Raw genomic sequence first — 13139 nt, forward strand, 5'->3', positions numbered from 1 at the left:
ACCTACTGCAGGGGAGGCCCTCACTCCGGCTGCTGCGACAGCCGTCGTAAGGGGAAAACTCCAGGCTGACTCCTGGTCGGGCAGTTCCTGGTTTTCCAGAGGAGGTATGAAGGTTAGGTCTGCCGGAGGTTCGTCCTCGGGCGACAGTGGTGAGGGTGAAGAAGACTCATGGACATGGGATTGGCCATGGGCTGTGGTAAGCTCCATGCCTGTTGGAGAATCTCCTGTAGGAGGATCCTTGATTAGGCTAGGCGCCGGCACTAGCTCGGGGCCAGGCGCAGAAGTCAAGTTCTGTGGTGGCTCTACGTCCAGGCTGGACGGAGCTTGGCACTGCTCAGTGCTGCCAAGTGGTACTGGCAGAGAGTTGAGGTTGACTGGACCTGTGGCTGGTACCGGAGGTGCAATACCTCTCAGCGTGCCCTTGGAAATGGGAGACAGAGGCTCCTGTCTCTTGTTGAAGGCTAAGCCTTGTGGAAAATGGACGTTGTCCGCTGCTGGTAGTCAGCTAGGGCACCTAGGCCAATTAGTAGAGTGCCCTATTACGTTGCAGGTTTTGCAACGGAACTGGGAATGATCAATCTCCCTCCTTGGTAACGGGGAGACTGTTGGTGGACGTACTTCCTGGAGGAAGTAGAATTTCAATGACTCCATGCTTTGGAGTGATTGGTCGTGGGGTTAGGACCCCTAGGCTTCTTGAACGGTGAGGGAGACTTCATGTCTTGCCCTAGGAGGAGGTCGTTACCTCCTGGAATGTAGCTTGCAACTGCAAGAGTACATACTTTGGAGAAACGATGTCTGGTGACTCTCAATTGTACGGTCGGAAAGGATCAGTTTAAATGATTGATGCCTTCAAGGGGTGGTTTCAGTTGACGTGGTCTGTCAATATTAGCCCCTCGGGGAGGATTCGGTCTTCCCGTATCAGGGAGATTTGAGCGCCAGAGTCGTCGTAGGCTCTGACGTGGCTTGGCTGATAATGGTTTTGGAGGGGTGCGACGGTTATAGGGCCCTTAGCTGGGGGTCCTAGTGAAGAAGGATTGGTGACGGCCATTGCGATGGCAGGAATATTGTGGTTCGCGCACCTTCCGTAGTTGGCAGACATGTGACCCTTGCGGCCACAGTCTCGGCAGAACGTGTTCCAGAACCTCTTCCGTGGCACTGGACGGTAAGGCCGGAGATGGCCCCACAGGTTGCTAATCTTGTGGGAGTCACCAAGGCTGGCAGTGTGCTCTGGCCCACAGTTAAGAGTCCTCTCTGGCAGTGATTTGAGGTAGGGAGGTAAAGGAACCTCCGTGGAATCACCCTCGGAAACAAGTCCGGGGTTAACTGGTGCGCTTACCTCTTCCAAAGTGGAGGAGGTAGGTGGTAAAATGGTAAGAGGCTGAGATGATGCGGAAGAAACTTTGGGCTCTGACACTGGGTCAGGGGCAGGTTCACAAATAAAAGGGATGTCTGGGACATCGGAGGCACTAGCCTCTGAATCTAAAACTGATGATTGATTATGAGGCATGCTGCAGGGATCCGGTGCATCTGGTAGTGGGAGCTGCATCCAGGGGAGATACGGCTTAAGTAGATCTCGGCCCAATATCACCTGATAAACATCATGAAATTGGTCAACTACGCCCAGGTGGCACAATGTGGTTTCGTTGGTCACCTGGTCCAGAAAGGGCATTTTTACATTCAGAAGGACTGAAGGAACAGAATAGAGGTTACCGTCAATCCATTCAAACTGAATTTCTTCATTCGCCTGGATTTTGGCACCCCTAGGCAATGCCTTTCTGGAAATAAGGGAGACCTGGGCTTCGGTGTCGGCCATGACTTGTACCCACTGATAGGCCGTGGGAGACTGTTCATCAGGCAGGGCTACATGGTAGCCTTGGAGAAGTTCACCCTGGAAGCTCTCCTCCCAAGGTAGAGACCAACTTGGGCACTGGTCGGAATCCACCGCATGCCCACGCACACAACAAGTGTTGCAGAACCTCCGCAACCACCTCTTACCGGGAGTCCAGCTCATGGTCTGGGGCTTAGAAACTAGCAGAGAGATTGTGTCATCTAGGAGAGCTAGCTCATGCTTTTCTCTCTTCTTCTCTTTCCTTTCTCTACTGCTTCTCCCGGACTTTCCTCCTCTGCTTGCTTCTTTCTTTCTTTTCTCTGCTCTCCGGCTTTCCTCTCTGCTTCTCTTTCTTCCTTTTCCTGCTGGCGCGCAGCAGCCTGCTGCGCCTTTATCCACTGGTCAAGTGCTGGTCCAGTGTAACCAGCCTCCTTGCCCAGAGTTCTGAGGGCTCCGAGCTTCTCTAGCTCTCTGGCAAAGAAGTCGCGGGAAGCAGGGAAGACATTTCCCTTAGGGCTGCAGTAGAGGCTCGGAGGAAAAATGAAAATAATGGCCAGGAAAGGGGTACTGAATGGAATAGGAGTGCCTACTGTGGAAAGTAGCACTCACTTGGAAATGAGTTCTGCGATAATGTAATGAAAAGTCTGAAAAGACTGGGTGCTCGGTGGCACTTTGTGATGGCACCTTCTGATGAGGTGAAAAAATCGAATGAAGTGTGCGGCGTACGTCACACTTACGGGCGTTCCCAACTTGGGAGATGTTGGAATGGGCTACCTGTAGGTCCAATACAGGTGCACGGCACTTATGAGGAGGCGTTCCTTCTGGACAGCACTAGTAGTGCTGGTATGGCGGCATTTTGGGAGGCGTTCCCTTGATTGGTCCGAAGGATCACTGATCCTCGTACACGGACATTAATGAATTGGGCGTTCCGTAAGGACGCACACGCAGGTTTGTCAGCACTTAGGGCTGGTATTGCGGCACTTCTGGGAGGCGTTCCCTTGTTGAGTGTTCCGAAGGATCACTGACCCTTGTACACGGACATTAATGAATTGGGCATTACGTAAGGACGGACACGCAGGTAGAATGGCTACCTGTACGGCCTGTACAGGTGCAATGGCCCTTATGGAGGCGTTCCTTGGAGCACTGGTATCGTGCTGGTGTGTCCCGGACACTACATGCAGTATACTTAAATATACTGAAGTGAAATGGTACTCTGTTCGTGGCAGAGTGTAATGGTGGAGGAGAGAAAGTAAAAGGTGGGAGTACTTCAGCAGCCAGTCGATGGACAGTGTCAAGAATTAGTGGCACTGTGAAATGGTAAGACCTGACGTGCACTGGTGGTGGCCAGTCCTAAACTGGTAATGACTTCCCTGTCTGGGAAGTAATGAATTTGCGTGGCACGCTGTGCGAATTGTGCTTGCGGTATACGCAAGTCTTTCGTGATAAAGAAAATGAAAAGACCATTCGGGCAACGACAGGTAATGGAAAATTTTAGAAATGCTCAGCCCCTCGCTGAAGTACTCGATAAATGAAATAAATAAATGCTTGCAAACTGCAATGGACACATGCGCGTACGTATCACGCTGTGTAAATGAAAGACACAAGAGACTAAAATAATGTTAATTCTGCATGCTATAATTAATGGTAAGATGTAGTTACTCTTGGCTTTGTGAATTACTGGGTTCTGGTTTTCTCTCTCTCTCTCTCTCTCTCTCTCTCTCGGAGAGGGTGAAAAATGATATATGAATGAACTCCCTTATATTTGAATTGAACTACTAATGTTAGTTTAATATGACGCAACTTGCGTTAAATTATCTACTTACGTTAACGTTTACTGAAAGAATTGCTTTGAAAACGTTTTATGAAAAATGATAACGCGCTCGCGTTGAACGATTTTTACGCTAATAGTAGCGGCTTGCGCTTATGAAATGATTTGCGTTTCAATATGAATTTTACAAAGACGCGTTTTACGTTAACAATTCTTGTGATTTACTCTACTGAAGAATTTACGTTAACTTTACGTAAGTATACTAGGTCCCTGTGAACAGTGAAATGACGGTAAGGATTTTTAAATGAAAATGTTAGCAAAACAACTTGTGAATGAGGTTACGTTAAGTACGAAGGTGAAATGAAAACTTCGCTCAGCGAGCAAGTGAGTGAGTGAGCGATGCGAGGTGAAACACGTGAGCGAGTTGGGTAGTGCGATAGCACACAGCGTGTCGTTCAAAAACAGCTGATTCTCTGTAAATGCCCCCCCCCCCCCCCGAAGGCAATTTACAACACAAAATTCTACTTTCTATTCAAGGCGAATTACGTTAATTTCTCTGGCAGAACGATAGATACTAGTACCGAGATTGATATTATTTACGTTAAAACTCCGAGACTTACGTTACTTTGCTTAAATTGTTTAGATAATTCTTAAATGGGTAACAAACATGGCTGCCGCTGTGAGTGAGGCGAAAGCTGGCTGGCTGGTATGAGCATGAGACGCGTGCGCGAAGCTGAATTAAGCTGAGAAGTAAGCGGTTACCAACACTTGGAATGAAAACTAAGTTAAAAATGAATATCCTAACATATCACAGGCAAAAGAATTGTACACTTCTTTTGCCGTAACTATTAGTAAAACACTCCTAACTAGCTAGGCTTTCCAACACAGCAATAAACCCTGGCAAAGCACTTCCTAGTTTGATCTGGTCCTTTCTGGCATCTATCTAATACACGTGCTGTCTCGTCGCTCGGCGCTCTGGCCGTTACAATAATAAAGATTTCTACCTACGCTCTTTTAAACACTTCATCCAGAAAATACTTAAACGTACCTTAAGCTAACATTGGTTATAGAATAATCATATTAATGAATGGAATACCTTACCGTGAGTCAGTGTCTTTCTTCTTTCCCTGCAAGTATGCTTTCTTTTCTTGCGCTTTGAAAAACATTTACATTCGTTTTACAAGGGATAACGCGATTTACAAGCTTTTTTAAGCAAGCCCAGATTCGATCCTCGGCGAGGTCGACAATTTTACGTATTAAGCGGGCCTTGAGAGAAGCTAGATACGTAAACGGAAATAATTGAGGGATTTCAAGAGGCAATTTCTTTAACTTACCGTAAACTGATAGGTATTGATAATTTCTTTAGAGGGAAGGTCGCCAGAAAACTCAGCTCGTTACTTTACAGCTATTTATTTACAAAAAGGCCCGTGCTGGCCTGGAGAAAAGGTAAATGATGGCTCCAACTGGAGTAGTTCTAGCTGGTTTTCATACACTTGGATAATGCACACTTGCGGGCAGAGAGACGGCACGTGACTCATGGAATCTGAATGCAATGTTCAGTGTGGACCTTTGTAGAAAACGTGTTGGCGCCGGCTTGGTTCAGGTCTGGGGCTCGGGCGCGCTAGTACGCCGGGGGTAGGCCTAAATGGAAGGCAAGTAGTCGGACATCCGTCCGAAATCCCGTCTTGCAGCCGACTGAGACAGAATTCAGGTGGTTTGCTTGGGGGTCGGGATTCAGCTTAACCCCCCACGAGCAGGGCAAATCCTGGAAAACAAGCATACAGCCAGCAGAGGGGTCACAGGAAAGAGAGCTTAAGATATAGGTCTAAGAAGTACCAATCTGCCTACATCCTTCCCTTTTGAGACGTCCCTAAACGCTGACTAAAAGACTATATCCCCCAACTGGGGACTCCCTATCTCTAGCTGGCGGGTTTTGGGTTTCCCGCGTTTACCTAAAAATCAGCTGATAGCCTAAAGAAATGGCTGCCGTTTCAAATCAAATTAATTAATTGATATCTGGGTAGACGAACGATCTATAAACGTCACAATATATGGATATAGATAATATATATACACACACACATATATATATATATATATATATATATATATATATATATATATATATATATATATATATATATATATATATATATATATACATATATATATATATATATATATATATATATATATATATATATATATATATATATATATAGACAGAAAAACGTTGGCGAAAGCAGGCCACAGCATATGGAAGGACAGGGTGACAAGGAGATAGCCGGTCATCAGGTGATAGTACATTTATTGCCGACGCGTTTCGTAACATAGTTACATCATCAAGGCTAAAAGAGAAACAACACAAATTAAAAATACATGAAACATAAATTTGACTTTAAAGAGTCTCAATAAATATTACAAAAAACATACATAAAATGAAAGCAATTTAAAAAGCACCTGCTAGACTAAAAAGTTGATGACTGAGTGATTCGGAGAGAAGGGAGAGCAGCGAAGAAAGCCGGTTCAACCCAGATACAACTGTACAGAGGAAGTGTGTGAGTTCAACTTGGGCACTAACTGCTTAATAAACAACGACTCTAATATAAAGCAGTTCGTGTAAACGGCTTGTTTGGCCAAGGACAGAGAAATCAGTATAATTGATGGTGGTTTTACAAATTTTTGCATGATTTCTGATATTTGAAAATTCTGGATTGGACACTGCAGTCAGTACGATGACTTACACCATTATGTGAATCAGCTCTGACTTTTAGAAATCGTTTAGTCGAACCCACGTAAGGTCCCCAAATCACCTCTGGGGCAAGTATATTTATATCGACTGACGATTGCAATATTGGGCAGAGTCTGTCTTCAAATTTGAAAAGTGATCTTATTGTAAGGGGATTTTTTGGAATTAATATAACTTGCAACATATTAAAGTGTTTTTCAATTGCAGACTTGGAGGATTCCTTTCTAAATTTGTCGTCTTGGATGTATGGAATACTGGCATATAGTTTCTTTCGTGGAACAGTGCTTATGGAAGGGGAGTCCGATAATTTCTTATTTAGAAAATTCTTGCAATGTTTGGAAGAAAAACATGTGAGGGAAACCAGTTATCGGAAAAATATTTAAACAGGAACATATTTCTTTATGATACAAATCCCAGGAAGAGGTTAGAGTAAGCTCGATGGAGCAAGTAAAAATTGAATTAAGTTTAAATTATAAAAACAAGCACTATAAAAGTTTTAACCCAGACTGAGAACGTCTCTAAAAACGGAAGTGTTAAAAACTATCACCACTGCGAAACACTAAAACATCCAAAAATGGTAATCGATCATTTTCCTCTCTCTCTAATGTAAACTTGATATTAGGATCAATTCATTGATGTATGAGAGAAATTGATCAGCATGGAAAGCTGATTTGAAAAGAACAAAGGTGTCATCGACAAACCTTTTTATACACAAGAGGATAAAAACCAAGGGGGCAATTTTCCAACATGTCCTCCTCCAGGGAGCACATGAAAATGTTGGAAAACGTGGAACCGAGAGGTGATCCCATTGCCATTCCGTCAACCTGTTTATACAGCTGATCATTAAAAATAAAGGCAGTGTCCAGCACTGCTAATTGCAACAATTTCTTAAAAAGGCAACGATCATAGTTAAAATAAGTGCCATTAGGTTCAATAAAAATTTTATCTAAATAACCTCGATTGTTTCTTCTACTGGGACATTTGTAAATAAAGATTCAACATCGTAACTGGTCATATATAAGTCAGAGTCTTGACTTAAAATATATGATTTGAATTCTTCGGAGTTTTTTTCAAGGTATGTTGGTTAGAAGTAAATGGTTCTAGTAAAGGAACTAGGTATTTAGCTAGTTTGTAATTCGGAGCATGGATTGATGACAATATTGGTCTCATTGGGGTTCCTTCTTTCTTTGGGTGTGTTTTAGGTAGACCGTAAAGGACTCCAAACGATGTACCTGAACAATAGATCTTCATAAGTGGTCTTTGCTAATGACATTCTTAGTATTAAGTTCTTTTAAAAATCTAATGATTTTGTCTTCAACTTAAATATATGTTTACATGAGGTTTACCAATTTCTGAAACTTGCTTTCGTCCCTCAGAATAGACTCCATTTTATTAATATAATCTTCTTTTTTCAAGATGACAGTGCCCTTACCCTTATCAGGTTAAGTAATTATCAAGTTTTCAGTTTTTGCCAGATTTTTCAGAAATATCTAAGTCAGTTTTCTTAAAGAAAGGTGTCCAGTTAGTTGTCAATTTTCTAAATGCCTGTTGAGTAATATCCGATAGTTGTGACTGTAAATTTACTAATATCAACATCAAAAGGCTGATTTTTTAACCTGTGAAATAATGATTCTAAACGGCAGAAAAAAACCTGTTGTCGTTCGGTTTGTAACAAGGCATGCAGAAGTCCAATCCAAGAGATAACAAGAACTCTTCTCGTTTTGACAGTACATGAGAGGAAAGGTTAAATATGAACTCACACTATGGTTAAAATGAGGAAGGAGAACACAAGGCTTTGTAATTTATACTATGGCATCGTTGAATACTGGTAATATGGTCAGAAAGTGTTTTGTTAAACAGAATTTGAAAAATAATAAAATCAATAAAAGACAGGGTGCTTCGAACACGTTGAAATAAACAATGTACAGCAGATAAATGTTTAGTTACATAAAAGTTTTTTGTATTGATTTCCATGTTTAATAATTTGTTGTGGCATCAGCATAGAATTCAGTTTGGTACAGAGAGGCGCGATACAGTTTAAATTCGAACATTAAATATAAGAGATCATTTGTTATATGGCACGCCCAAACAAAAATATTGTCATATGCTTTAAGTAAACCGGACGCCGTTAAATAATCAATAAAAAAATTTGCAATAGTTGATAATCACACTAATTATTCTATATATATATATATATATATATATATATATATATATATATATATGTTTTTTTTTTTTTTTTTTTTATATATATATAATATATATATATATATATGTGTGTGTGTGTGTTGGCCTCTTTTCATTGGGAGATCCGTCGTAACGGCCACTTTTTTTTATTGGATAGCTCATAATTACCACGCTTTTCAAGCAAGACCACTACCTACCCTTTAAAAAAATAAAAAATAAAATGCCTTACTGTCCTGGAGAATTTTCTGTTATCATACACACTTGGAATGCAAGGTCAAAAAAATAAAATAAATAAAAACTTTGTATTTCAATAACTATCAAGCGCAAAATGAATGTCCTTTTCGTTAACGATACAATTCACTCGGCTTCCCCAAGTCTTTCATTCCAATTTGTGAAGATCAACAGAGCAAAATCATCATCACTTGACGAAGTTGCGAAACTACGAATTGACCAACAAATGTGAACAAAGGTCTTTTAATTATAGCTTGTGCTGCCTCACTCGTATAAATTTCATTTTCCCGAGACCTGTTCCCCCACGCAGCTGCCCTAATTGGCAATTCCTTGTCATTAAGGGCGGCTTAGAACTCTATTGAGCCTCCAAGTTACAAGAGGTTACGTACGAAGTATAAAGAAACAATGTTCCCCAAAGAGAAATATGATCGTTCTCATACTCCCTCGTGAATGTATATTAAAAAGACTTAAAATTTACCGATAAAACTTACGTAACTTTAATCAAGATGATTATTATAATACAAATGACCTCGAGTAACGATGTCTGCACACGGAAATGTATGCTAATTATGCTCTCAGAGTATATATCACACGATAACAAGTGGAAAGGACGTTCATCATATACAATTTTGCAGTAAAATGCAATAGATATAAATTCTGCTTTCCGTTATTTGGTATCAACAACTATTGCACTGAAGTAAAATGTATGTATAATTTTTATACACTAACAATTCTTTGGAATGGTGAGCAGCATATTGTATTGTCCTATTTAGGAAATGCCGATTTTTGTTTATGTATCTATCAAGGGAGATAACGTCTCGCTTGAGCACAACTAAAAATTTCATATTATATAATGACATCTTCCACGAATTATGACGTTTGATTTTATCTCTCTCTCTCTCTCTCTCTCTCTCTCTCTCTCTCTCTCTCTCTCTCTTTAGCATTATCATCACAAGAGGCCTTTCAGAACCGTCTTCCAAACCACCACCAAACCACCCAGGCGGTCACACCATCATCAGGAGAGCCAAGCCCTCAGGCCCTTGGAAGTCCTTGAATAACCTTGCATTCGCAGGAGACAGACAGAAGTCCCATTTCGAAAATCGTAATAAACTGACGCCTTCAATCTTTCATTATAAATGCTACACGTTCAATATATGTGAAGGAATTGAATTGTCTTTTTCAATTATTATAATTAATCATTACATTTTTCATGGGTGCATATTCAGGCACGGCATGGGAGGAACTTGTAAGAAGAAGAAAAAAAAGTGAAGAGAAAAGTCCTCCAAATATTAAAACTGGTCCAAGGCAATCTCACTCCACCACACACATAATGAATACTAATGGGTTCATTTGTGCCAAGGCATTGGAAAATGTAATAGTTAATTAGATTCCTAAGCACTTGAAGAGGAAAATAGCCACTTGACTACTTTTATGGTTGCATTTTCGTTAAAAGTTATATAAGACTGTTCATTTTAACGTCCAAACACGAAATGCAATACAAGGTTTGTATGAATATTTTTGTTTATTTTTTTTTTTTTACTTGAGAACAGGATTTACTTCTTATAAATATTACATGATAATAAGAAACGCCCTCCCACCAACCCACCCCTTTTCTATAAGAGCAGAACTTAGATTTTTAAGGACTTCGGGAGTGTCACTATTCTCCCCACCCCTACTCAGCGGGAGCCCCCCTACTCCTTTCACATTGGGGCTGACCTTGGACTTAAAGGGCTTCAAGAGTGCCACTATTCATCTTAGCGACCTCAGAAACTATGGTTATTTTTATATGTCACCCTCTTCCCATCCTTCTCAACTCCCTCCTATCTGGGGCTGAACTTGGACTTAAAGGGCTTCGAGAGTGTCACTATTCATCACAGCGTCCTCGAAAACTACGGATTAGACACTAACATCAGTCATTTTCGGTTATTCTTACATGTCACCCCCTTCTCACCCCTTCTCAACCCCCTCCTGAGTGCAATTGTAAACTGACACACATGATAGAAGACGAGCTCAACTTTTACAGCGAAAATTTCGTCTTGTTAAAGTATGGTGAGAACACAGGGAACCTTAGTACTAAATAAAAGTCTAATATCTACCTGAAAACAATCACAAAATGCAGAACAAGATGATATTTGAAACTTGAATATGTACTTAAACAAGGCGGGATCCAACCTCCAGCTTACTTGGGGCACATGCTAAAATCTATGGTCAAATAGCGCTTTGTTTCACCAACGAACATTAAAATACATACGATATAGTCTATTAAAAATAGTTATTCTGTACTGTTCAACCTGCATATTATTTATCTTTAACATTCTCCTTCTAATAAATGAAACATAAATATCCTATCCTAAAATTATTGTATCTTTAACTCAATGCAAAACACCTTTTCGGACCTTTTTAGGCTTTCCCATAGGGCTTTCCTAAACCCCAACAAGAACAACGACAGCAAGAACAACACAGAAAAAGAAACCAAATAAAAAGGGGAAAAAAAAGAGGGATTTCAGTCACGGCTGAGAATGCAAGATATTACAAAAATGTTGCAGCTTGAATACATACAAGGTCTGGCTGTGGGAGACATAAAACCTGAACGTAACAGGAAGCTCTGCACATAAAACACAAAACCAAAACAGTCGAAAGAGAAAAAGAGCTGAAATACAATGGTCTTCAAAGCAGGAAAAATCCTGCGAAAAGACACAAGCGTCAGATTTTATCAGAAATTTATCGTCTTGTTCTTCCTGATATATATATATATATATATATATAGTATATATATATATATATATATATATATATATATATATATATATATATATATATATATATATATATATATATATATATATATATATATATATATATATATATATATATATATATATATATAATATATATGTATATATATATATATATATATATATATATATATATATATATATATATATATATATATATATATATATATATAATATATATATAACAGACGTAGCGACAACCTGATAACAAGGTTATCAGGTTGTCTTAGGTAACAAACCTTGTAAAGGTTTGTTACCTAAGAACTATTTAATGGGCATATCTCCCACTTTATCATTTCGCAATTGTAACTTCTTCTGCCATCCACTACTTGGTAGGGGTGTAAGTTAGTCCACCGAAGTATAGTCATGGCTTTAAACCAGTGTGTTTTAGTGGGCCTTTTATACTTGAGACGTATCCTGTTTTAACAAAAGAATTTATATATATATATATATATAGATATATATATATATATATATATATATATATATATATATATATATATATATATATATAAAAATTATGTCTTTGTGACAATGCCTCTTCAGCCTGCTTGTAAATCTTGATTCACATTAAGTTTTGTGTTTCTACTGTCTTCCATCATAATTTAACCGGACTAATACACACACATAATTCCTCTTTATTACACGGAGCCCTTGGATGAGTGTATTTACATCGCAAACATCTTTCATCTTCTTAAAAGAAAAAAAAAAAGAAATAAAAAACCTTATTATTCTCTTTCTTTCTTCGATCTCCGAGAAAATTATGATCCCTGGCAAACTTATTCTTGGGTCAGGGAATATTTGACATAATGGTCGACTATTGGGTAAATCTCTTCACTTCCATGATAAAAAAAAATGTAAATTTTGCTTAGGCTTAGACTAGAACACAGGGAACATAGAACTAAGCATCACACGTAAATCTATCTAAAAAATGTTCTCATATCAACAGAACAGGTAAATCTATCTCAAATGTTCTCATACATGCAGAATAGGTAAATCTATCTCAAATGTTCTCATACATGCAGAATAGGTAAATCTAAATAAATGTTCTAATATATGCAGATTAGGCAAATCTATCTGAAATGTTCTCATACCAGCAGTTTATGCAAATCTATCTAAAATGTTCTAATACATGCAGAACAGGCAAATCTATCTAAAATGTTCGTATACGTACAGAATAGGTAAATCTATCTGAAATGTTCTCATACATGCAGATTAGGCAAATCTATCTGAAATGTTCTTATATCAACAGAATAGGCAAATCTATCTGAAATGTTATCATACATGCAGATTAGGCCAATCTATTTAAAATGTTGGCATGCATGTAGATTAGGCATATCATCTAAATTGTTCTCATACATAATGAATAGGCAAATCTATCTGAATTAATAACTGAATCAAAGTCGTGTCAAGAACACAATGTAAGGAGAGACACTTCTGCAAATAGTCGGCAGGAATTAATTTCAGGAAAGAAGAATGATCGAGGGCAGAGATTGTTCTGCCGATGGACTCATTCGAGGTCACCGTTGATCGGGTAAAGGAGGTTGCCATTTCAACTGTCTTTGTCGAAAAAATAAAATT

The sequence above is a fragment of the Macrobrachium nipponense genome, chromosome 13, assembly GCF_015104395.2.
Source record: "Macrobrachium nipponense isolate FS-2020 chromosome 13, ASM1510439v2, whole genome shotgun sequence".
Taxonomy (NCBI): domain Eukaryota; kingdom Metazoa; phylum Arthropoda; class Malacostraca; order Decapoda; family Palaemonidae; genus Macrobrachium; species Macrobrachium nipponense.